Genomic DNA, 13,369 nt, shown 5'->3' on the forward strand with positions numbered 1-13,369 from the left:
CTGACAACATATTGAAACCTTGCCAGTCAACCAATGAGACGTTCAAGGGCTCCACAAAACATAGGACATTTTAACATCTTACCAGCAGTTTTCCTGACCCACGTCGTCCAAAAATATGCCAAAAGAAGGCATTCCTGCATGGCAAAAAGATGTAAAGCAGAAGAGCAAATGTTTTATTCAAAATATTAACTTTTTACTGCAAATAGTTTTTTTCATGTTGACCCTTTGTAATCACCAACATTTTGATTAAAAAAACTGTAATTAATCACATATTTATTCTCAGTAACTGTAACTTATCACAACTACATTTTGTTGTAATCCAATTACTGTAACTAGTCACTCCCCAACATTGCTTGTTGTGACTACAGCATTATTTTTGTATCAGTGCCTTTTTTTTTTTTAAATTAACATTTAACCCCAAATCAAGATTTTTCCCTAAACTTCACCAAAATGTCTTTGTTGCCTAAATCTAAGAGAGGAGAATGGACATGAAACTGAGGTTTTGTTGTCAAGGTCCTGCACTTTGTACACCCTCCATCCCTCCAAACCACCTCCTTGTGAAGCCTAAACATGCAGTATATAAATTTAGTGTTTAGTTACCTTAAATAAATTTTGTCTGAATATTATCCAGGCCGTTGCTACAACAACGTTATGAATAAAGCAGTCTTGTTAAATTCAAACTTAATTTCTAGGACATAGAGTTGCACAGTATACTGTATGTCTGAAACAAGATGCTTATAATCTATTACAATTAAGAGTTCTGCATTTAAAACTGTACCAAAGTATACATACTGCAGTATTATTGGCAAATTATGCTTGTTTTTAAAAGTAAAAGTTCTCACTAAGTAGAAAAATGACACCCATGACTGTCATATTATTATATATTATCAAACTGGACCTTTACTAATGCATAAATGTTACTATAGTTCTATCATACTGTTGTATGTTGTCAAAGTGGAGCTAAATTTAACTTCATATACTAATTTTTAATCTATAACTATGCAACAAATTTTTATGTTTAAATTCATATTGTATCCAATTTTTTAAGTACAATATTTCCCTCTGAAATGTAGCGCAGTAGTTGAGTAAAAGTACTCTCTACTTTCCCCAGTGAACACAGCACACTATTTCTGTTCATATTGGTGCTTCTTCATCAGCAACACAAACCAATATTTGTTAACTCTTTGAAACCTGTGAAACCTAAGGTTTTATTTCTTTCAAAGACATGGGGAAAGGTAACAAGCAATTTAACAAGACATGGCCCAAAAATTAGCAAACAATATAGCAAAAAACATTATATGATGGGGTTTTTTTCAAGTAATTTTTAGGTTTTTTCCCCCCTTTTAACAATTTCTCGCAATTTCTTCCTTTTTCCCAATGTTTTTGAAAGAGATCAAACCAATTTCCTCAGGTTTCAAAGGGTCAAATAGCTTGTGAAAGGTGTCTGAATGCGGCACAAGAAAAATGGTTTCGATCCAGGTTTCAAAGGATTAACTAACCTGTTTTCATTGATAAAGATGGAGATTAAATGTTACAGTTAGCAGCTCATTTCCACTAACAAGTCGTGTAGTCCATGAAATCTATCTTCAGATATGTGTATTCAAATCAAATGCAAGTGGGTGTCTGAGTGAGTGTGTGTTTGTCTCAGAAATATTCAATCCGTGCTGGTGGTGGGTGAGGGAAGCATTGACAGTGACCTCCAGCTCCACTCTCTCTCAGGTCAGAGTTCAGGTTGAGGACGATGCTAAAGGATCCGACTGGAGGGAGCCTGAGAAAGGGGGTGGGCTCCCGGTAAAAAAAATCAATGCATGGCCGGTGGTGGGTCTCCTTCTCAATCAGCCACCATGACAGCTGCTCCAGATGGCCACTGGGTAAGTTGGCTGTCAGGCCATCAGTATCATCATTACCCATAAGGCCCAGCACGGTCAAAAGGTCAAGGGGTGGCCTCTGTAGATTTGTCAACCTGAAAACACCAGGGAAGCACCAAATATTTGTATCACTGTCAGCATGCGTGACATTTATCTATTTTATGTAAATGGCATATTATAATGCTCGCTGAACGCAAAACACACAAACTCCAAAGCAGTGGTGCAGAAAGGGATAATTCATCATGAGAAGTCAACACTTCACATTTCATTTCTTTGCAGAGTGGTTTAAAAGCTGGCATGGAGACAATTGCTGTGACATGTGTTTTCCTTCGTTTTTATACCATAGTTTATATCACGCTTGCAGGTCGGCCCTTCGAGGAATAATAATCTGAGGGCGTGTGGCTGATGGAGTGTCTGTGTGTCTTTGAACAGTAGATGACCCGCCTGAACTCAAAGCTAACACTGCCCTGATGAATCTGAGGCCACTGGGTCATGGTGGGGTCATGGGTCACAGAGAGGACTCTTGTCTGACCTTTAGCACCGTGTCTCTCTGATAACCTTGCTGTGGAATGAGAAAGCACAGTGTTAAGAGAAAGTTAAAGGGAGGCATTAGCTCATTTAGTCCTGAGTATTTTTAGTCATACTGCTTCAGTCCCTACCTACCTCCTCCTTAGCTCGGTTAGCCAGAGCTATATAATGTTAAAGTTATGTCAATAAAGTCCAAGGTGACTTTTGTAAGATAGGCTTATATACTTTAATTCCATGAGTCAGTGAAGAAGACTACTACCACTATCATATCTGTCTATTCAAATATGTGGCTGAAGTCATCAGCTGGTTAGCTTAGGTTAGCATACAGACTGGAAATATGATGTGGAAAAAAGTTCTCATCCCAACTTGCTATTTGTCATATGACTTACATGTCAAAATATGAAGCGCTACGTATCCTCCTGCATCACTTTTGAAAGTTCATGGACGGCATGTAAATTTACGCTTGCTACAATGCATTGCATCTTTCAAAAAGATCCATTTTCACAGAAAATGTATGGTTTCTGCCTATACAGTCTTTTTTAAAACAAACTTAAAATGCAGGTATGACACTTTGTTTTTAGGTTTACTTCTTTAGGTTTAGACAACAAAACTCAGTGGTAGGCTTGAGAAAAAAATAACATGGTTTGGCTTAGGTACAGTAGCTACTATCATAATATTGTAAAGTTACTCTATGTGACATAAGTCATGTAAAATACATCACCAGCTGCACATACAAGTTGTTATTAAAGTAACTCAAGCAGCTTTTGGTATCACATGGGATGCGAACAATGGGCTTCCAGGTGAAAGTCCAGTGTTTGTTTGACCCACTCACCTCCATATTCAACCACCCTATACAAACGTTGTCTCTCTTAATACTATGGTAGTTGCTGGTGGTGTCAAGTTCATATCATACTACCATGAAAGGCTCCTCTATGCGTTGGTTTTTAATGCCAGCAACACTGACAAAGCCGCAGTATTTGACAAGTTGGGAGTGAGAACAGGCTCAAAAAAGATGCTGTGGATTTACAAGGGACAAGCTGTTTCTCCCTTTCTCCAGTCTTCATACTAAGCTAACCTAATCAGCTGCTGAACCTATAGCTTTATGTTTTTGACTCTTAACTTTAACAAATATATACTATACTTACTGAAAAGAGCCACCTCTGTTTATTTGGACATACTGTTTCTCTTTATCTGGCTTAACTAGCAATCACCACCCACTAGCGTTGTAGTTTTACAGTAATCAACTGTATTACCAACAAAACCGTGATTGTTAGTGCAGTTCAGACACAGGTTCAGATATATCTGACACTAAGAACATAGAAATGTATGTCAAGGAATTAAAGTTCCAAGTTGAAGGATCTCTATGTCCTAGTGTATTAACATATCTATATTCTTCTGAAGCTGTAAAGTGATGCTTTTAATCAGTCAACATTCAGTTAAACTACAAGTTGCAATATTAAAAGGTAGAGTGAATGAAGGTAATGTAAGGCCACCTTTGACAGACAGCTATAATGATATATGTTTAGTTTGCTTTGCTGGCTTCCACTGATTAAACACAATGTGGGATCAACAGCATGTTTTTATGATTGCTGTCTGTTTACTGCCCTGCCTGGTCAAAGACTCAGAGTGTGTGCATGTAAACATTATGTGGTGTCTTTCACACACACACACACACACACACACACACACACGCACACACACACACACACACACACACACACACACACACACACAGGCTTGTATGGGAAAACAGCAGTCGTGTAGGAGGGAATGCAGTTGCAGTACGTCTGGTGAATCCACAGTCTGACACGACCCTCTAAACAACAGATGCAGTCACACACACTATGACAACAACACACACACACATACCCACTCTGACTAACAGAAGCATAAACACTCCCATACATCCACACATGCACAACATACATGCACTGTATGTGACCTCGCCCTGACAATGGCAACCACCTACGCTACAATCTGTGTGACAGAGGAAAAGAAAAAAAAAAGAAGAGATGCCCATTCTTCTTGAAATGATATTTCGTGGTGTTGCTGTGGTCTGTCGTTAAGTGATTGCAGTTAAAACTGTCAGAACTCTATCTCTTTTGAGCGAACAACGCAGACGCTGAAAAGCAAGTAAAAGTAAGTACTCAAAAGATGCGTTTAAAGTATGGATAGGTGAATTTTGAAATTCCAGGTGAAAAGAGGTGTCAAAGTACTTTATTTTACATGGTATTTTTGTTGACTTTATGCTACATTCCCTGTCTATTAGGAGCTCTATTTAATGGATTAAACATCAAAAATGAATTATATTCATAATACATTTTTAAGTTTATTTAGGAAGAGCAAATGTTGACAGCGGTCAAGTTAGGAAATAAAGGTGCAATGTTGATTTTTTTTTTTTGTTTTTGTTTTTGCAGATTTAGCCATCTGTAAGCTCTTATTTTAAAGGTCTGTAATTATGATTTACCATTATCTTTAATGCGTTACAATGAACAATTTGAACATCAAGGGATCATCTAAGTCAGTGGTTCCCAACTGCTGGGTCACGGTCCAAAAGTGGGTCGCAGGTCCATTCTGAGTGGACTGCAAGTGACTTGTGAACATGTCAAGTTTGTAACAAACACATTTTACTTTGAAGTACAATGAATTGCTGGCAAAAAGCTTTTATTTTGAAGTGCCATTTCTGTTTTAATCTTGCAGTGCAGTTTATTTCTTTGTGTTCTAATCTAACATGATATTTACATTTAATGAAATAAAACTGAATATGTGGTAATTTGTCTAATGTGTGGACCTTGAACAAACGACTAAGGAGAGATATGGACCCTGTGACTGGATTTCTTGGGAACCACTGGTTTATATGATACCTTCACTCCGCTGAAAAGCAAAATTCTGGGGGTAGCAATGAATACTTGCGTAAATACGATTAACAATGAAATTTGTCAAACTTTATGCTCCTAAAAATAGTACTTAAAAAATCTCAAATATCGCCAAATAACTGTATCTGTGTTGCAAAACTCATATTGTTCAAGTCCTGATCTTTTGAAGCCTTTTTCTTTTTAAAGGGGGTAGAAAACAACAAGAAAACCTAAAGGCTGTTGAACTACATTTGTCTCTCAGACAGCACCTACAGTCTGCTCTGCCAGCAAGGAAAACAAGGAAGGAGCAACCAGACGGAGGGGGGGCTGTTGTATTATCCTCCTCACAGGGGGGTGGGGGGATGCTCTGCCATGTTATTGAAATCTCCAAGTCCTGAAGCACTCTGCTGTACTTCTCATTAACCGGCGCAATGTTTGCCGGGGTGTCTCTTTCCTCTTTAATAATAAAACAACGCTCCCCTCTTTTCTGCCGACTTAAAGGATTTCCTAATTTAATCAACACGGGCAGGAACAATAACAACAAAAGCATCAACAATGGTAACATGGCCTCCGGTGTCTTGTCTGTACTTTTGCAGAGCTGAGAACCTGCCTGGATGTGGGGAAAAGTCATGTGTGTGTATGCTCGTGTTTGGGGCTTCTGCGTGTGGATGAAGCGGAGAAAAACTACAGAGAAGATGACATTTACTTCGGTCTGGATGTGCTAATAATGTGGCTGTCAGTCCATCAGTTGCTAACTGATTACCACAGGTGAAGAGTGTGTTTTCTGTGTTTGTCTGAGCACATGTTTACACTAAAGGGTGACACACAAACAGTCCGGCAAAGATACTCCTCAAAGTGAGCCTTGGTGACCATTGCTTGACCCCGATAGCACACCCCAGTCTCAGTGTACATAGGCAACCTGACCTGACTCTCACCCCGGATATCACTCCAGCACCCCTACACCCCTACACTCCCACACACACTCACACACACACACACACACACCAGTGTTTGTGGGCTCTACTGACCTCATGATCACCCTCTCATAGTCCAGCTGGCCTCTCTTTCACCCCATGACCTCTGGATCACCCCAGACAGCACCCTGAGAGAGACAGAAGGGCCGGGGTTTTAGGTGAAAGGCTACGGTCATCTTCCTCTCAGTGGGTGTCAATGATCCATTTCCCAACTCAGGACAGCTTAGAAACCAGAGATTACATATGTTATGTTATGTTGTTTACTACTACTATTTTCAGTGTAGTTGTATTGTTGTATTATTATTACCATTATTATACTGTTTTTTATTTTCTTTCTTTCTTTATCTTGTTTTATTGTTTTATTATAATGGTGATAATATTGATAATAATGATATCGTTGTTGTTGTTGTTGTTATTATATTTAATAATTATTATTGTTTTTCTTTCACTTATTTACTTTATTGTTTACTATTAATTTTAAATTTGTTTCTGTTGTGATGTAATGTTATGTTCTCTTGGACCTCAGGAAGACTAGCTTGTCACCTAGATGTCAGCTAATGGAGATTCAACCTCAACATTAGAACATGTGTATTTGTCTCCCCTAATAAAAACATTAGCAGAGGACTTTTATTTTGACAAAATTAAGAATTTGGTAAATGAAAAATTCACCATGTGGGAAATTAAGTATTTAATGCTCAAAATGTTCAAAATTTCCAATGTTGAAAAAAAAGGCTGGGCATTATGGAGGAAATCAAATGATATATTTGACCATGTACTGAAATATTGATATTTCAGCGTACTGTAGGGTAGGGGTGCTCTCACAAAATATTTACACAATGACACTTTTTGATTAATTATCAGCAATGCCCATAAAAGTGGTTGAAGGCAAATAATAGAGCAGCAAGAGCAGTCTTGTAAGTTCAGAAAATGACATCACATAATAATAAATCGCATAATAATAAAAATATCATATCAATGTATTGCCCAGCCCTACACCCTTGGTAGAATGCACCTTTTAAGTCTCCTGAATCTCATGCCTATTACAGCTCCAAACTTTGTATAGAATTGGTTAAAATGAGTAAAATAGTGTAGTGAAGTAGTTGTATCTAACCCTTTGAAACCTGGAGTGACATCACTTTTCTTGTGCCGCTTTTTCAAGCCTTTCACAAGTAATAAACTTCAATAATCTCAGCAAATTGGTGTGATTCTTTAAAAACATGGGGGAAAATGCAGTAAGCAACTTGATAAGAAATGTTCCATAAATTGCAAAAAAAAGCACATTTTGAAAATTATTAAAATGAAAATAATGTAAAGCTAAAGAAAGATTTCTAGAGATCATAATTATATATTTAAAATTATGTTACAGAATTAATATCATTTTTAACACTTCTTCCCAGTCCTGTTTGCCTTATCCGTGTGTTTTTTAACTTTTTTCTTTTTAGGTAATTTCCTTGTAATTTTCTTTAAAAATGTGCTCAGATTTCAAAGGGTTAATGGCTTTGGCTTATTTGCAGACATGCATCAGGAATAAAATTTCATGCTGAAGTCATCAGAGCCTTTTAGGAATTACTTTCAAAGTGCACTGTAATGCACAACAGGCTACTCGAACAGATACACTTTTCGTATAATGTTAAAACATATATTAATCATGTCCAGTTTGACTTCAAAGTTGCTCCCCATGAAATATTTAACCTCTACACTTTCACACATTGTGCTTGTTATGTTATCACACATTAGCTTATGATGCACCTTTATAGTCTTGTAGTGCCTTATTAGAGCCTTTTCTAGGCATGTTTCTTCTTGGAAATGAACCTTTCCTGACATGTTAGTGTTATTCCTGCCCAACCACTTAACTGGTCCAGACGACGTTCCTATGGGATTCCATTAGCAGTCTTGTACTATGGCTAACAGCAGATCTTCATGTTAAGAAAAATTGAACATGATTCTATGTTGTATTAGAGAAAATCTAATTTTGTCTGCCAGTCCAGTGTAACATGTTACATACAGTACAGGCATCCAGAGAAACATTGGGGGAAAGGTAGAATTTTGTGCACAATATGCAATAGCTCCATCATATTTGAAATGCAAACCGGCTCCTTTGGTGAGAGACTAGTGGGAGTTGGAGGTGCACTGCAATGGCTTCTGGGAGTAGAAAACAAACAGCGCTGTCAAAACAAATGCTTTAATGCCTGCGGAGGCTGTCCTGCACTCTGCAGTTAGCAAGACTGGTCCATACCAGCCGGCTTAATGGGCTAATATGGATGAGAGAATTTTTTCCTGGTGCTTTTGTAAGCTGAACTTTACATCAAAGACCCATGATTAATTACTGATAAGGGGTTAATAAAACATTAATGCTTTTTGTAATTAACTACGACTCTGAAATACAGTACAGCCCCCCCCCGTTGCCACCACTTCTCTCCTCACTCACCCCCAGCTATGTCTTGTCTTCATCTTTTTATGTCACATTCTGCTGCATCGTGCCATCTTGCATTTTTTTTCTTTTTTTTTCCGAGGTTGAAGTGAAATCATTAAAATAGAGTATAGGATGGGCCAGAAGGGAACAAACACAGCCCCAGATTTGTTTATCCTGCTCCAGAGGAGGACGGGGTGGCGGGTTTTTAATTAAGGGCTTTTGAATATTAATTTGGAAGGGTGATGGAGGCTCCAACAAGGTCAAGATAAAAAAACAAGAGCTTCATCACACTGACTTTTACAAGAACTGAGCCTCCAGAAAACAAAACACTCTCATTAATTGTCTTGCGCAGGCCAGTGAGAGGGTTCAGACAAAAAGTAACGTTGCATCATCAAAATGGGAATTCTCGCTGTTTTCTTCTACCTGAGTCAAGCACACAAATCCAAACAGTAAGTATTGAAATATAAACACTTGGGAGGTGAAGTAGTGTGCGCGTGGCCTCGGATTCTATCATCATGATTTTGCTGAATGAATGGCATCCAGTCTGAAATATGCACCGCAACATATAATCACACAAACAAGACATTTAATAATGTTGTTTTGATATGTGGTGCGGGAGTCATCTACCGTACTGCTTTCGCTGGCACCAAGAATGTTCTTGTATTATCAGCCCTCCCGCTGAAGTCCTAGTTTAAACTTTCATGTTTTCTTTCCTTAGCAAATATAAAGTCCTTACATGACTTTAAATATTGTTATTAAAGGGACAATCCACTGATTTTACAAATGGAAATTTAATTTACTCGTCATGAGAGGTACCACTCAGCCTGATAAAACAGTTGTATAATCTTTTCTGTGACTGAGACACTTTCCAAAATTTGAAAAAAAAAGAAAAATTAAATACAATATCAAGGCTTGAAGTTATAGATGCAGCAAGTACATTTAGATATACTGGCAGCAATGGAATTGAATATAGTAAGTATATATTTTTAATCACCGGGTAATAAGAACTGTAGTGTTTTTGATACCTTACAAAGCGACATTTCTATCTATATAAGGAACAGGCCCTCGTCTGTGGAGATTGCCATGTTGCACCACCATGTTTCTACAGGAGCCAACAACAACAAACCACTTGCTCTTAATAGAGCGTTCCAGTTTGGTTTTCTTGTTTTGTGTTTGTCTGGTGGCCACCGTAGTCAGAAGCCCCTGCATGACAAGCGGAACAGCATTGGAAATTTTTTTGAAAAAACTGGCTCAAGTCACTGGCTCAAATTGTTTGGGAGAGTAAGAAACCTCTGCAGTTAATTTTCTCATGGTTAAAACCTCTGGATCTTAATTTATCAGAGAAAAAATAATGAGCACACCGTAGGTTATTAGAGAAAAATTGTGAGAACAAATTAGCAGGCGCTGTCTGCAATATGCCGAACAATGTCAGGAAAAACATGTTGTAATGTGAAACTACCTCATTCTGTGTTTTTACTGATTTTTACTTCCAGTTAAAAGTTCCTGAACATCTGGATCAGAAATAAGGCCTGCACATATTTACTGGGGCTTGGCCAGTAGCCTGTCTCTGGCATGCCAAATAACATTGCTGAAACACTGAATTGTAACAAGTAACTGCTTTATTCATTTTTTTTACTGGTTTTAATCACCTAGTCTGTTTGTCTAGGAGAGGAAGAGACCTCTGCGAATAATTCGACTCCTGGTATAAACCTCCTGAACAATGAACACTGAAAAGAATTCTAACCGGGAGAAGTTTATCTCAGATAACAATCTGTTTTCCTTACCTCTAAATCTCCCTAAATCTTACACAGATTTAGGGAGTTAAAGATTACAGATTACTCAGTTAAAAATTCTTACGATGACATCCACTCCCTTTTTCCCCTTTAAAAATACAGAATCAGTGCCAAACTGTTTTTTGATATGAGTAGGGCGATGAGATTTTAGGCATGAAATAGTCAAATATAAATTGGTGGGTGGGGGGTGAGGGGGATCACATGCAGTAAGGGGCTACAGGTTGGAATTGAATCTGCGACCGCTGTGGCAAGGACATGGCCTACCAGGTGAACTGAACTGGGCGGCCCTTTCACATGTATATTCGAGGATTTCTGGGCAGGGCGAATTGCATTAGAAATAAGTAGAATTTACTGACTGCAGTACTCTATAGACATTTTCACAGTGTGGTTTTTGTTTCAAAAACGTGAGGAGGACCAATCGTTCCCAAGATACGATTGGTCTGAATAAGTTTCTAACCAATATGCTGCCCAATATAAAAAAAAAAACAAAAAAAACACTTGATGCGCACCAACATGCACACACACACACACACACGCACACACACACTAGACACAAATAGAAAGGTCACACACGTAGCACTCTCCATCTCCCAAACACACACATTCACCTATACACAGTGGATGAGACAGCGGGAATGTGTGGTTAATATTTAACAAACAGGAACAGAAATAGATGGGCTTGTGTGTTCAGAGCTGAATAGGTTTCAGCAGAGTGGCCTCTGTGGCGCATGAAACATTTAACACACTCCAAACAGTAAATCATAGGAAATAGAAAAGTAAAGTTTACATCGAGATAGACTTGTAAAAGAGCTGCCTCTGCACTGGATGAGGCATGTAGGTGGCCCTCCATTTTTTTCCCCCCTATCACTTGATTAAAAGCTGTTGGTACCCAAATGGATGTTGCTGTAATCAAAAACTGTATGTATATGTCACAAACAGGTTATGAATAGCATATTATCCAAAATTCCAGACTGTTGGGGTTATGGGTTAGGGTTATGAAAACATGTTTTGATGATAAATAATCTACACTTTTACATTAATGCAGAAAAAATACTAATATTTACTGCATATTATAGATTAAGGCAATCACCCACACTAATTCAAAGTGATCATATTACCAGGTTTACTGTATGTACAGATCACATTTCCTTAAAATGAACAACCATCTGGTGTATGAGTTTGTGAGCCTGTGTTGTTTTTGCTTTTCTCTGCTTTTTGGAGCCTGCACATGTGCTACCTGTGTGTATGATAAATCTGTTCTCCCTCATAATCTATGTGATTCAAAATGTGATATATGTGAGCGTGAACTTTGAATTATGACCCGCACGGTGGATCGTAAATCTCTCCTCCCAAACTCTCTCTGAGTATACACTCTTACACTCTTTGGTTTGGTCCACTCATAAATCTCTCCAAACTGGAGCGGAGGTACACTCTTTCTTTCTTTCCTTCTTTCCAACACTCTTTCTCACAGAAGTTGGAGACTTCGGATTAGACAAAACAACAGTGGAGAGGCCAGCTGACTTTTGTGAGTATGCATGTGAAAGCAACAGAAAGAAATGGTAGACTTTGAGAAGAGATAAATTTGATAGTTTGCTTTGAATTTTGAGGACCTTTTGCAATAGATATATCAAAAGAAACGTTCGGATTTATTAAGCTTTTGATTATAGATGACAGATAATAAAAATGTATATTTACAATTTCTGCAAATTTAGAAGGTTTTTGTTAAAATGAATAAATCACAAAAATTTATAAGCAACTAAAACTAAGGGGGGCTACAGTACTCCAGTTTGCGCACATAAAAGTAGGCATGGAATCCTAACTTGCTTTTGATCACACTTTCAACAATAACAGTTGTTTTGGCCAAAATCTCCCACAGCTCCCAGGCTGACCACTGGTTCAAGGACTGGAGCCTTGAGGGTGTTTTCCAGACGGTGTTTTCTCTCTCTGTCTCATTTGTGTCGCAGCCAAAGTAGATTTCAGGAGAATCACAGCATCAGCAGCCGCAGCCGGAGTGGTGAGAGGACAAAAGAGTCGTCTGCTATTGTTACCCTGGCTCTCAATAATTTGCAAGTTAGCATGAGGTGCGATATCACAAACAAACGCCCTCAAACAAAGAAAAAAAAATATTGCCATCTCGGCATCCTTCTGTCACCTGTGAAAAGAAGCACCTGTGATGCGCAGAAGCCGGTGCATGTTGGTAGTGCAATTGGACAGTGAGCATTCATCTGCTGCTTCTACAATATAGTCAGTGGATGTCAATCAAGATGAGTAATGGGTTGGATCGTTTTGTGACATCAAGGTGTAAATATGTTTATGAAATATGTTCAAAACAGCTTCTAAGATGCTTTTCGTTGAATTGTTAATGAAAGCTTTGCTTTGTTGGATAAGCTGTGGAATTGCACCAGACATATAATTTATCTTTCAGTTCTTGTCCTTAACATTAAACCAAAAAAATGTCACATATAAATTTTGATTTCACACACAGTACAACAAATAAATTAGTGGTACCTATTTGATCTTTTATGTAGGGTCCTGTACTTCACATTTAGAGCATTAATATAACAGCAAACCACTATTTGCTATGTACAGATATAGTGGAGAAATGATGTCATGAGCTGAGAAGGAAGTGAAGCTACCTCAGTGTGTGCTGTAATCCAAGCTTTTCTGATTTTTGCAGACCACTGTTAGCACTGTTTGTATTGTTAGCACCATTAGCTGCTAGCCAGTAGCTCAGCCACCTCCATGTTGAGAGCCATGTGCAGACAATCCCAGCTCAGACTCTGAATCATAACTACACTCTAAATGTCACATACAAGGTACAAGGTAACTTTATTGTCATTTTTCCCTCTTAAACTCCTTTGAAGTACAAGAGTGTGTAAATAGTGCATCACAAATAAAATTATTGCATTCAAAATCTTACTTACATATGTGCATTAAA

At 38.1% G+C, this 13,369-nt stretch overlaps 1 long non-coding RNA gene across 1 annotated transcript in view; it reads right to left on the reverse strand.

The window, feature by feature from the left end:
• Positions 1–396: 396 nt before the first annotated feature.
• LOC148188203 (uncharacterized) overlaps positions 397–13,369 on the reverse strand; it is a 38,264-nt gene continuing 25,291 nt past the window's right edge. The window contains exons 3-4 of the long non-coding RNA XR_015778052.1: positions 6,280–6,353; positions 397–1,963 (exon numbers count right to left, since the gene is read on the reverse strand). This is a non-coding gene — a long non-coding RNA (uncharacterized LOC148188203). The remainder of the gene's footprint in view (positions 1,964–6,279; positions 6,354–13,369) is intronic.

This window comes from Plectropomus leopardus, chromosome 11 (assembly GCF_026936395.1).
Source record: "Plectropomus leopardus strain MGB_pleo_1.0 chromosome 11, ASM2693639v1, whole genome shotgun sequence".
Taxonomy (NCBI): Eukaryota; Metazoa; Chordata; class Actinopteri; order Perciformes; family Serranidae; genus Plectropomus; species Plectropomus leopardus.